The sequence below is a fragment of the Lepidochelys kempii genome, chromosome 4, assembly GCF_965140285.1.
Source record: "Lepidochelys kempii isolate rLepKem1 chromosome 4, rLepKem1.hap1, whole genome shotgun sequence".
NCBI lineage: Eukaryota > Metazoa > Chordata > Testudines > Cheloniidae > Lepidochelys > Lepidochelys kempii.
In genome coordinates, this window is record NC_136383.1 from 72,268,559 (window position 1) to 72,282,934 (window position 14,376).

Sequence of the window (14,376 nt, forward strand, 5' to 3'; positions counted from 1 at the left end):
GTCTGACTTAGTGATTCAAAAGTCTTGGCAGCTGTCGTATAAACAAAGCTACTGAATCTGATTACAGCAGGCAAATCAGAACTTTTTATGTAGCTCATTTCTAAGGATGGATTTAGAGAATTACGAGAGAGTGAAAAATGTATCAAGATTTATAAATTAGTTATGACTTATCAAATTCAGTTAGGCTTTAGAAATGCAGTTGTAATGATTGCAGTTCAAAGTTGCGCATCACAAACCAGTCACTGATGTATCCTAAATCCAAAATCAAGATTTGAAAATCAAAAACTATTTATCTATATTATAATTTGTGTTTCTGTTTTAAGATGGATATATCCATTTCCTGTGTTATAAAACACTGTCAGAGCCACTGATCAAATATATCAATTGGTTGCACACTTGTTATATGTAGACCAATTTTAATGATCAGTATCCAATATTGTAGGACCAATATGGTATGTTACATATTTGATGCTGAGAATATCTTTTCAGACATCTTGACTGATTTGAAATTAAACAAGAAAAGAGAAAAAAACAAAAATAAATAAAAAGAACCTAGCAATTAGTAACTATTAAGTAATAACCCAGTATTCAAATCACCCCTCTTTGCTTTGATGGAAGCTGTAATACTGTAAGGTAACTCAACCTTGAGAGAAGGATTCACTATGGCATTATTGAATGCTTTTATAAATTCATAGGAGAATTTTTCCTGGTTAGCTAGAAAGGGAATTCTAAAGCTACCTTTGCTTTAATATACATTGATGACCTTAAGCAACTGCCTATTTAATTGATAACACACCTCCTCAGCTAATGCCCTAAACATTATTTAAAGTTCAGATGACTTTTGCCATAATGCTAGTGAGTTTACTTGCAGTTCTGTTGTAGGCTTTTTAGTTGATCTGCAGCAGTGACCACTTTGTAGCTACAGGCTTTTGCAATGTCACAACTTTTGTCTTTCACTGATCACCTACTGCAATGATCTTGGCTCCTTGTTTTGGGGTAACAGGTTCTCTCTTCTTGGCAGTGAGGTGCCTACAAACCAGAGGTCTTTATGGCTGGCTAACTCTGACACTGGAATTTCTGTGGAAGTTTTTACTTGATTGAGGATCTGGTTTATCGGAGGTCTTGAACCTATCGTGAACATTCCTGAGCAGTGAACAGTTTTAGCTGGAGTTGAAGTCCACAAAGCTCAGCAGTTTCTTCTAACTGCATTATCTCATGCAGTGTACAGTCATACACTAGAGTACAGTCATACTGTGAAACGGTGGTAACTATACCACAGTTTCATAGCATGGCTGAACTTTGCATTCAGGAGAAAATGTGCAATGTAATATGTAAATTCTACAGCCACTAGACTGAACTTATTGAAGTTGAGAAATGGATTTTACTTGCCCAGGACACTTTAAGAACTAATATATACATTAATGTTGCTATGATGAGTCAGAAATAAGAGGAGTTTGAGCTGAAAAGTGGAATTGAAGAGTAACTAACACCCAGTGCCTGCAGGAGTCAAGGTTGAAGTATAGTGTCTCCCCCCCTTCTTCAGAGGAGAGAAAGTCTTAACTCATTCCCTTCAGGATGTCCGAACTTGTATAGTCCTCGTCTTCCCTGAATGTGAGGGTGCTTGGCTCTTGCACAGGGGTTTGAGGAATGAGGAAAGCTCCTTGCCCTTTTCTCTATTTGCATACTACTGTGAGGATAGGCATAATCAAAACCCTAGAGTTGTGTACATTGTCTCATTACTTTGGTATGTGGGTTAATGCTAAATTAGGCCCTGACTCAGGCAACCACTTAAACACAGGATTAAGCCCCATTAAAACCAGTTGGATTTAAAAACATGCCTAAAATTAAGCATGCATTGAAGTGCTGTCCTGAATCAGATTGCTTCCCTGAATAGGGATGTTAGGTCTTAATGGCCAAGCATGAGTTAATTTGTAAATATAAGTGTTTTATTGTGAATTAATTAATTAAAGTTTTAAATGTAAATAAAGTAAAATATGATTTGTTTATTTGGATACTAATAATGGTGCCCACACTGACTTGCAGCAATTAAAACAGCCATCAAAGTTAAATTCTTCAAAATAAGAGTTGAGTACAGACCCCATTCTGTTATAATGAATTAAAAATCAAAGACCTCACTGAACAGATAGATCTTGTATTTCATCCTGAAGCATTTTAACTTACCCATAAAATATATTATTAAATTTGGCCCTCTGAGATTCATCCTTGGAAATTAAGTTAGAATCTCTGTCTGTTTTGTCAGAGAACACTGAGCATTTTCTGAACTATCTGTCTCTAAGATATGTTTCTAAGCTAAGATACATGACACCAAGCTGAAGAAAAATTAGCAGTAGCAAAAACAACTTCAGTAGTTATCCATGTATGTATGCAGGCAGTGTTATTTTGTTGTTAAAGACATGCATTATGCTTCCAACCACAAAACTGTGCCATGGAATAGATGTATAATGGAAGAGAGATGTTTTTTCTTCTCCCAAAATCCCCTGCCTAAATAATACTTATTTTACTGTTTACCAAAGAATTTGCAAAAATTTTTATAGTATGTTTGTTCTTATCTGCTCTTTTTAAACTCTTGACATTTCAGAAGACATCAAGAGGCCAAATAATAGTGACTTGGTGTATTTGATTCCTTTTTAAGAACACACTCTCTCAGTGCTGGTGCCAAAGGTTCCAATTTTGACCTACGTTTTACTTTGTGTTGATCATATTGTGCCAGTTTTTAAGCAGAACTTCCCACTGATATCAGTGGACAGTTCTGGGATTTTTTCTAAGACATGATATGCCCTCTTCTGTTTGGAATCTCATTGTCATTGGCTAAATGTCTAGTTTTTAAAAGTACAAATGCTTCAAGGTTTTTTCACATAAATAAAATTAAAAAAATGTAATGTCAGAAGCTCAGAACTCCTCCGTAACTTACCTTACAGCAAAAAGCCATAACTGTGTGCTGGAAAAATTGGGAAGAATTCAGATTTTATTGTTTAGTTTGTACACCACATTATAAAGGGCCTAAGCAAACTTCACTAACATGAATAGTCATATTGGAATCAGTTAGGTTACTGCTTGAGTAAGAGTTTCAGGACAGGCTCAGACAGTGAGAAATTGATTTAAGAGATGGTGAAAAATACCTTAGTAGTTCTCCCTTTCCAGTGTGTGATGTTTAAAAATGTATTTTTGTTCTGATTTGGAACAAAAACAAATATATAATTTAAATCAGAACAACTGGCAATTTGGGGAAAATATTTTGAAGTTTTGAATTTTGTTTTATAAGATTTGTTATTTTAATATTAGTTTTACATTGTTTCATGACATGACAGCAGTGTCAGTGCACAATATGACAACAGTTGTAATATCTTATTTTTTAATTTTTAATGTTATTTTTTAGATCATAAAAGGCAGGTGCTAATGATTGAAAGATCTTATCTTTTCTAGATCAAAGCAGTTTCTGTTTGTGCTGTATTTAAACATTTTGAAACTGAACTATGACAAGAGAAGAGAGACTGTCTTTTTGGCAGAGGTTCCAATGATGTCACACAGATTCACAATGCCTGTGGGGATCAGCACCTGGATGAAAAGCAGCACCTGGGTGAACCCAGGCAAAAATGAAGTGATGATGCTGGTAGGAAGGAGGAAACACTTAGAAGAGATAGTGCAGACACTCACCTCTCCTTCCATCACGTTATCTTTTTTCCATTTGTTCACGGTAGTACGAAGCCTTGCAGCTATCACTGTCCCTGGATTTATCACTATCCCTGGATGCCCAAGTAGCAACAATGGCAAGAAATGCATGGTTTTTATCTCCAGCTTGCAAAGAAACTGCACCCCTCTCTCTCTGTCTCTCTGATGAAGATCAGGCCACAGCGATCCATGCGCTTGTCATCTCTGATTTGGATCATTATAACTTTCTGTATCTATTGATAAAGATGGACTGAATGTAGAAATGCCAAATTGTGAAGAATGAGTCACCCCAACTGCTTAGCAGGAAACGCTACCAGAAATGCATCAGATTAGTGGCCTGCATCCTCTATTGGATCCCAGCCTCTGTGACAAGTGTTTGAGACTGCTTCTCCATTCAGGACGCCTCTGAGTGAGCTGCATTTCTCTTGGACAATGCAGCTAAGGAACATATGATGAATCTTGAAAGACTGAATTTAAGGTGCTTTCAATCAAGCTCTTATGGAACTATTGACTAAAGAGAGAGTTTTGTCCCAGCCTAATGGTTACCACAGCATATTACAAGACTCAGCTTTTTTTTTGTTTTTTGCAAAAGCCTTTCCACAGTGATCAATGATAAGCAATTAAAACACCAAAGAAAGTGAGAGATCGGAAGATTGGTGCAGTGGCAACAGTGATGTGGGTGCTGTACCGATCTGTGATGGTGAAGTGAGAGCTGAGTTCTTGGATGAAGCTCTTGATTTAGAGGTCACTTTACATCCCCATCCTCACTTATGGTCATGCACTTTTTGGGTAATGTCAGAAAGGACGAGATCACGGGTACAAGCAGTGGAAATGAAGTTTCTTTGCAGGGTTGCTGGGCTTACTCTTCGAGATAGGGTGAGGGGCTTGGCTATTTGGAAGAGCCTAGTAGTATAGCTGCTACTCTTCCGGATCAAAAGGAGCCAGCTGAGGTGGTTTGGGCTCCTGATAAGGATTCCCCTGGAGGCTTCCTTTGGAAGTTTATTGGGCATGTCCCACTGGGAGGAGGCCTTGAGGCCAACCAAGGACATGCTGGAGAGATTGTATCTCCTGGCTGGCCTGGGAATGCTGGGGAACCCCAGGAAGTGCTGGAACCTATTGTGGAGGAAAGAGAGGTCTGGTCCTCCCTACTCTCCATGCTGCCACTGTGACCCTCACCAGGAAAAGTGACATAAAAGAAAATAAAACAACAAGAAGAAAGTGAGAGTAAGGAGGAAAACAATAAACAAAGCTGTAAAACCTAGTGGCGGTGAAGAGCAGAATACATCATGGACAGTTATAGGCAAACCTTAATTATTGTATTAAGTACTCAGCTGAAGGTTGTCCTAGAAATACCTGATTGATCTGCCTTTTTTCCCCTTACGGCTGGCTCAGTCCTACTAACCATTTATCCAGTTTGGATCTTAAACACTGGGTTAAATCTTGTCTCTATATAAAGGCAATTGCCAAACTCCCATTAACTTCTGTGAGATCCAGAATCGGCCCTATATTATTTATATGGTTGTTCAATACAGCAAACGTCAACAAATTGCTGAGTATACAATACACCATTGTTCCTCCTTTCAAATTCCTTATATTACAGAAAGCACTGATACAGAGGCTTGTCTTTCCTTCTTCTGTATCAAATGCAGTGAAGCCAGGACAAGCTAGAAAAACTCAGCAGCTATGTTTTTTGTTATATTCTGCAGCCCTGAACACAAGCCTCATGCTGAAGAGAATGGTCCTAGATATGTGAGGAAGCACTAAAGGCCCTACTGCCAGGATAGCGCTCTGTTTTTGAGGACAATGACTTCCTTCCTCCACTGCTCAACATAACTCACAGGGACACCTCTGAATTGCTGCAAACTTTTCATGGGGCGACACTCCTACTTTAACTTCCCCTCTTAGCTAAGTGTATTTGTTTTTCATCAAGAAATCTTGACAGTATTGGGCTCTGATCCAGCAGGCCAGATGGTTCAAAGAAAGTGAAGGATAATATAATATGATTTACCTTTTTTGTTACTTCTCTGATACAAAAAAGGAACAGCTTAATGTCAGATCAACTTTGTAACTCAGAAGCTGAAGGGGACAATAAATAAATAAAAAGGTATGATTACAAAGTACAAAACAGGCAGGTAAAAAAAACGACAACAAAGCATAAGGTCCAAATAAGCTAATACCAAACAGATTTATTAAAACAAACATTTCACTCCATTGTTTAAAGGAACATGTGAGGTATTTATTATTCTGAGTTGCAAACCAAACCAAAACCTGAATATTATCCAACTGACTGATCTTGTGTTTCAAGATACTCCCACATATCGTATATTCAGAAACATATTACGGTGTGATGGTCTTCAGCATTTTTTTAAAAAAAGAACAAAATAATCTTTCTTAATGACAAAAACCATAAAATCCAACTTTTTAAAAAAAAGTTGCCCAACTTTTAAATAGCCTGTGTCATCTTAAAACTTACTTATCAAAGTTCTTTCGTTCAGGACGAACCCTGTGATAAATTCAGCACTGCAGTCCACATGGCTGCTGTTATTAAGGTTATTACTAGGGTTCTATATATTCTATGGCAACCTAATTCACTTTTTGCCACAGAATTGTGCTCCTTCAGCTTTCATTTTGAAACAGATTTGTTTCTAGATGTCATGATTGGTAAGAAAAACTTGAAAATGTGATCTGAGTGCATGTGATGTGAGTAGGTATTCTAAGCCAACACCTCTTAGACGTGTCAACTGCATTGTTGAATCTGAAATATAAAGATGACCTAAAGATGGCATACTGAAAATGTGGAACCGCATAAAATACATTTAATATAAAAATAAATAACATAGGGGCTGCCATACTGATCGTGGTGTTCATTTTAATATTTAATATATTAATCTAAACCTCCTTATTACAGTTTACCTGAATTGAATGTAGGAATCTTGCTACAGAATTTTGGGTCCATGGAGTATACCAAGCTAAAACTGCTTCCATGATTTGCTATGTAGGTTACATAGCTCCATATGCCAAGAGGTTGATTACTTCCCAAATAGGTCCATATGAAGTTGATTTTTGGCCACATGCATCTACCTAATCTTCCCTTCCCTGGAATTTGAGTTAAAGGCTTTGCCCAGCCCATTTATTATATATAATAAAGTAGCTTTTGAGAATAACATCAGAAAATACAGTCAAAGAACTCTTCCCTTGTACGCATCTTGACAAGTGTTACCAATCTAATCCCCACACCTGCCAACAACATGCGTGCACTTCCCAAGTGACAAATGTCCCGATTCAGTCTCTTCTTTTCTGAATGACGACTTATTATGAGGCAGTGGCTTTATTTCCTTTTTCTATATGGTTTGGAGCTAGCTGACAGTACTTTGCTCGGGAGTGCTTGCTAGCAACCACAAAACGATCTTAGCCTTCATGATCCCTAAAGGCGAAGATGCAGATGGCTAGAACCAGGTTCTAAGCAGCACTTGGAAGACAGCATTCTTGGCAGCAGGACACAGGCTGTGGGACACACTGCAAGAGATCAGGCTGAGCCCTCATATTGACTATATTCAGATCAAGGTATAGAGCAAGCCGCAAGCTTTCATCATCTTGTGTTCTGATTACCAAAACATCTGTTTTTCTGGCCTTGACAAATACAGACTTCCCCACTCACATGGATTCAGAATGCTGCTGCAAAGATCATTTTTCTAACTTGTTGCTTTGACCATGTCACCTCTCTAACTCCTTCCACTGGCTCCCCCTTTTCTACTGCATCAAATCTAAGCAACTTGTCTTCACTTTTAAGGCCCTTCCTGGCTTCCCCCCATCCATCTCTCATTCACAATCAAGATGTCATCTCCCATCTCCAATCGGACAACTGAACTCTTCCCAAGTGTGAAAGGCAGTGTGGAAGAAAGCACAAAAAGGCTTGTTTATAAACGTGACCTTCATTGCCACCTACTTATTACATTTATAAACAAGTCCTTTTGTGCTTTCTTCCATGCTGCCTTTCACGCTTGGGAAGAGTTCCCTGTAAACGATCCACAAAGCTACTTCATCTTTCTTCAGACTCCTTAAAACTCTCCTTTTCTGTGATACCTACAAAAATAGTTAGGCTGCTGGTGTGCTGAGACCATGGCATATTATGGTGTCCAACATTTTCTCATGGTTTCCTTGAACTCCCCTGTCTGTCTCTCTATTCATTGGTTTTATTTTACACTTATTGTAAGCTCTTTGGAAGAGGGACTGCCTTTCTGTTCCGTCTAGAATGATGGAGCCCTGGTGTGTGACAGGGGCTCCTAGGTGGTATGGTAATATTAAAAAAATAAATAATAACTAAGGCTACAATTTACTCATGGGTATTTTTGGTAAAAGTCATGAACAGGTCACGGGCAATAAACAAAAATTCACAGCTCATGACCTGTCCATGACTTATTCTAAAAATACTGGTGATTAAATCGGGAGGCAGGGGGTGGCAGCAGCACCAGATGCCTGGAGCTGCAGGAGCAGTGGCTGCTCCAGCCAGCCAGCCAGCCAGGGACTGCTTCCTGGGGCCACCCGGAGCAGCAGCTGGCTGTTCTGGGGTCACCTGAGCAGCTGGCCCCAGAGCCAGCTGCTTGGGCAGCACTGGGGTCGGCCACACTGGCCCCTGCAGAAGTCACGGAGGTCATGGAAAGTCTGTGACTTCTGTGACCTCCGTGACAGACATAGAGCCCTAATAATAACATATGTTTTCCAAAAAGATTTAATCTTAATCAATGTTGTAAGAAAAATTATGTCCATATGTCATAAATATAAAGGGAAGGGTAAACCCCTTTAAAATCCCTCCTGGCCAGAGGAAAAATCCTCTTACATGTAAAGGGTTAAGAAGCTAAAGGTAACCTCGGTGGCACCTGATCAAAATGACCAATGAGGAGACAAGATAATTTCAAAAGCTGGGAGGAGGGAGAAAAACAAAGGTTCTCTGTCTGTCTGTATAATGCTTTGGCCGGGGACAGAACAGGAATGGAGTCTTAGAATTTAGTAAGTAATCTAGCTAGCTATGTGTTAGATTATGATTTCTTTAAATGGCTGAGAAAATAGCTGTGCTGAATAGAATGTATATTCCTGTCTGTGTGTCTTTTTTGTAACTTAAGGTTTTGCCTAGAGGGATTCTCTATGTTTTGAATCTAATTACCCTGTAAGGTATCTACCATCCTGATTTTACAGAGGTGATTATTTTTACTTCTATTAAAATTCTTCTTTTAAGAATCTGAATGCTTTTTTCATTGTTCTTAAGATCCAAGGGTTTGGGTCTGTGGTCACCTATGCAAATTGGTGAGGATTTTTATCAAACCTTCCCGAGGAAGGGAGGTGTAAGATTTGGGAGGATTTTTGGGGGAAAGAAGTTTCTAAACGGGCTCTTTCCAAATTATATCCCTGTTAGACGTTTGGTGGTGGCAGCGAAAGTCCAAGGGCAAAAGGTAAAATAGTTTGTACCTTGGGGAAGTTTTAACCTAAGCTGGTAAAAGTAAGCTTAGGGGGTTTTCATGCAGGTCCCCACATCTGTACCCTAGAGTTCAGAGTGGGAAAGGAATCTTGACACCATATAGTAACATTACTTTCTCATATCGAAAGAGAAAAACACCTTTTGTTTTGGACATTGTGTTTCTTTACCATAGCAATAGGCACCTTATGAAAGCCTAAAATAGCCTGAATGCCACCATGAGGAAAGAATGGGTGGTATCAGTTATCGTTTTATTCATTAAAAATGCTCCCATCCAAAAGCTCTAGGAACTCGCTCAGAAAGAAATATATATTAGGTCTGATTATTGCACCGTAATACTGAGAAGTCATTGCAAATAATTTTCAATATCTGATTCAAGTTCACTCTTAACCCTTCATTTTAGGTTCTTGGCGATTAATATCTTTTGTTCGAAGATTTCTTTTTTCTTTTGACTGAATAGTTTTCTTAAAAATAATGAGCTCTTTTGCAAAACACATTAAGATTTGGAATGATGTCAAGACTTTTAATTTAAGACGTTTAAGATCTTTTAAAATGGTTTAAGATCATTGCATGGAAATTAAGTTCACCATTTCTTTTTTCCATTCATCTTTGTGCCTACTGTACCTCTGTAGATCAAACAGTTTTCTTGCTCTTTGGGAGACTTCCAAACGTGGGGAAGCTTTACAGGAAATCTTTCCCAAAGATATTTAGGACTTTCTCTTCCTGAGAGATAAAACTCTCATATATATTTTACTATTTTCACAAGGAACTAAACTGCTATAGATGTAATATTTGATTTTAAGCATGTCTTTTTAGTTATGTCTTGGAGGCTAGCTGGTTATTTTTCTCATGAAAATTTGCTTTGAGTTTGCTCAAATTTGCTACCTCATTCTCATCTTCTGAGTGCCTTCAATAAGTTCCAACTTGTGATAATGCTTTAATAGTTTTCTTATTGTAAATGTGATTTTTACCAAATGATTAGATATTGCCTTGTCAACCTTCATATCTGATTGTCAGACGTCAGTTGTATATACTGTGTGTGTATATATATATATACAGTATATATATGTATATATAGTATATATATATATATATATATATATATATGTATATACAGTATAATTCCAATTACTCTAATTCCTATATTCTGAAAACTCTAGTTATTTGAGTCCAAAGTCTGTTCCATGTAGCCCTATGTTACTTAATAGCACTTCCATTTATTGGAACGCCCAGTTATACAGTGTGTGTGTGTGTGTGTAATAAAAAATTTACTTTATATACCTTATATTCCAAAAGCTGTCTCTTTTAAGTTAAAAAACATAGTCCAGAAAAACTTGTTGAATTCGCTGATTCCCGGCTTAGAAAGACATGTACATATAAGTAACATACATTTTTAATCCTTCCCTACCTTTAGGACCAGATTTTTTCGGAGTGCCCTGAGTCCACTTGCATAAACAATTGTGCATACATATTTGTACACTAGTTGGTTAGGAATCTAAATGCTTGTTTTTATATACAAATATATTTGATGTGTTCACAATTGCAATAGTTGCACACACATTTAGGCATGCAACTGATAATGGATCTCAGTTCTCAGTTTCTGAAAACTTGCCTCCTAAATCACTGTGTGCTTCAGGTTTGGTCTCTTGATCTCTAGCAGAAAGTGAAACACCGATATTTATACAACCCATCTAACTTCTTTTTTCTTTAAGGGGCATGTTCTAACAGCGTCATCATATGCTGTGTGGGAAATTGAGATTTTGACATCTGTTGAATTGGTATCAATGTATATTGTCTGTTAACAGACACATATCAAAAGTTTGGTGTATTATACTGATCAGCTGAAACAAATGAGTTACTCCCGAGCTGAGTTGGAAAACAGTAACTGTTTAATAAATTAATTAGTTAAAGATAGGCACGTTAGAAACATCCTAGCAGATCAGTCTAGTGGTCACCTAACTCAACATTTTGTCTTTGGTGGTGACCAGTTCTGGCTGCTTCAGAGAGAAGTGCAATAAACCTCATTATAAACAATTCTAGAATAAATTGCTTATAGTTATAATGCATAACCACAGGCCAATTAAGATTAGGTTGGCTTAAATCCTGAAACATGAGGAGTTATACATTTTAGCTCTGCCTCCGAAAGAAGAAGTGGGACCGCTAAACACTGAGGACGGAGTGGAGATTAAGGATAATCTAGGCATGGCCCAATATCTAAACAAATACTTTGCCTCAGTCTTTAATGAGGCTAATGAGGATCTTAGGGATAATGGTAGTATGACAAATGGGAATGAGGATATGGAGGTAGATATTACCATATCTGAGATAGAAGCGAAACTCGAACTGCTTAATGGGACTAAATCAGGGGGCCCAGATAATCTTCATTCAAGAATATTAAAGGAATTGGCACATGAAATTGCAAGCCCATTAGCAAGAATGTTTAATGAATCTGTAAACTCAGGGGTTGTACCCTATGACTGGAGAATTGCTAACATAGTTCCTATTTTTAAGAAAGGGAAAAAATGTGATCTTGGTAACTACAGGCCTGTTAGTTTGACATCTGTAGTACGCAAGGTCTTGGAAAAAAATTTGAAGGAGAAAGTAGTTAAGGACATTGAGGTCAATGGTAAATGGGACAAAATACAACACGGTTTTACAAAAGGTAGATCGTGCTAAACCAACCTGATCTCCTTCTTTGAGAAAGTAACAGATTTTTTAGACAAAGGAAATGCAGTGGATCTAATTTACCTAGATTTCAGTAAGGCGTTTGATACGGTACCACTTGGGGAATTATTAGTTAAATTGGAAAAGATGGGGATCAATATGAAAATTGAAAGGTGGCACCTTTAAATTCGTTAAAGGGGAGACTACAGGTGGGTCATACTGAAAGGTGAACTGTCAGGCTGGAGGGAGATTACCAGTGGAGTTCCTCAGGGATTGGTTTTGGGACCAATCTCAGTTAAGCTTTTTATTACTGACCTCGGCACAAGAAGTGGGAGTGTGCTAATAAAGTTTGCGGATGATACAAAGCTGGGAGGTACTGCCAATGTAGAGAAGGACCGGGATATCATACAGGAGGATCTGGATGACCTTGTAAACTGTAGTAATAGTAATAGGATGAAATTTAATAGTGAGAAGTGTAAGGTCATGCATTTAGGGATTAATAACAAGAATTTTAGTTATAAGCTGGGGACGCATCAATTAGAAGTAAGGGAGGAGGAGAAGGACCTTGGAGTATTGGTTGACCACAGGATGACTATGAGCCGCCAATGTGATACGGCCGTGAAAAAAGCTAATGCAGTCTTGGGATGCAGGCGGGGTATTTCCAGTAGAGATAAGGAGGTGTTAGTACCACTATACAAGGCACTGGTGAGACCTCACCTGGAATACTGTGTGCAGTTCTGGTCTCCCATGTTTAAGGAGGATGAATTCAAACTGAAACAGGTACAGAGAAGGGCTACTAGGATGATCCGAGGAATGTCTTAGGAAAGGAAACTCAAGGAGCTTGGCTTGTTTAGCTTAACTAAAAGAAGGCTGAGGGGAGATATGATTGCTCTCTCTAAATATATCAGAGGGATAAATACTGGAGAGGGAGAGGAATTATTTAAGCTCAGTACCAATGTGGACACAAGAACAAATGGATATAAACTGGTCATCGGGAAGTTCAGACTTGAAATTAGATGAAGGTTTCTAACCATCAGAGGAGTGAAGCCTTCCAAGGGAAACAGTGGGGGCAAAAGACCTATCTGGCTTCAAGATTAAACTCGATAAATTTATGGAGGAGACGGTATGATGGGATAACATGATTTTGGCAATTAATTGATCTTTAACTATTCATGGTAAATAGGCCCAATGGCCTGTGATGGGATGTTTGATGGGGTGGGATCTGAGTTATTACAGAGAATTCTTTCCTGGGTATCTGGCTGGTGAATCTTGCCCACATGCTCAGGGTTTAGCTGATCGCCATATTTGGGGTTGGGAAGGAATTTTCCTCCAGGGCAGATTGGAAGTGTCCTCGGCGGTTTTTCGCCTTCCTCTGTAGCATGGGGCACGGGTCACTTGCTGGAGGATTCTCTGCACCTTGAAGTCTTTAAACCATGATTTGAGGATTTCAATAGCTCAGACATAGGTGAGAGGTTTATTGAAGGAGTGGGTGGGTGAGATTCTGTGGCCTGCATTGTGCAGGAGGTCAGACTAGATGATCATAATGGTCCCTTCTGATCTTAATATCTATGAGTCTAATTGAGGATATTATCTGTATAAATGAACAAAATATTAGACAATCTTACTAAAATTGTGGCCTCAAAACTATCTTGTGGCAGTGAGTTCCACAGGCTTATGCACTGCAACACATCAGTTTTAATTAGCTTTAAATTTGTTGCCTTTCAGTTTCACCTTGGTTTTGTTTTATATAAAAGGTAAACAAGAGTGCCTGATAGAATAGGTCAATCTCATTTATTATTTACAGTCCTCAATCATATCCCCCTTTACTGGTCACTTCTCCAGACTAAACCACCCCAATCTTTTCAGTATTTCTTTTTTGAAATGTAGTTACCAGATGTGAGCATAGTAATCAAGGTGATTATGTCAGAAATATATAATATGAAACTAATTAGTGTTCCAAGTATTTTTTGAACTAAATATGTTTTCAATGGTAGCTGCTAATAGCTGCATTCTTTTCAAAATCTGGCCATTTGTCTAAATTCCTGTGGTTGCTACTAGTTAGATAGGTTGAACATATGGTTATTAATATAATTTGCTTTGTTTATAAACTACTTAAAATGAAATATTTCTAGACAAGAAAAGGAGCAAAGGATATTAGAGTTGCCTACCTACCTAATGACGCATGTTGACTGTTTTAAGTTTTACAGCAGGTTTTTGCTTTACCCAGGCAAGTGCTGGTAAAAACCAAGTCTCCTAATATCTTATAGGCAATGTTTAAAATACCCTCTGGTAGCAGTGAAATTTATCCAGGAATTTAAATAACTGCATTGAGATATTAGTTCTTGGATTTTTATGCTACACATATAGAGGTCAGAGGCTATTTTAGGGCTCCTGTAAAGGTGTCTGGAAGATGCTGATGTTACTGGTGGGGGCCCAATTAAGGATTTGAAATAGGCTTCAAAAATGCTGAATTGCCAGTTTTGACATAGCCAGAAGGGAAAAGGAAGAAAAGAGAGGAGAGGAAGTGGGGACATGCTTGATCTTTTTCTCCC

General features: G+C 38.2%; 1 protein-coding gene across 1 annotated transcript in view; it reads left to right on the forward strand.

Annotated features, from left to right (window-relative positions):
* Positions 1-14,376, forward strand: part of CEP44 (centrosomal protein 44) — a 155,701-nt gene that overhangs the window by 117,708 nt on the left and 23,617 nt on the right. The gene's annotated exons all lie outside the window — the stretch shown is intronic.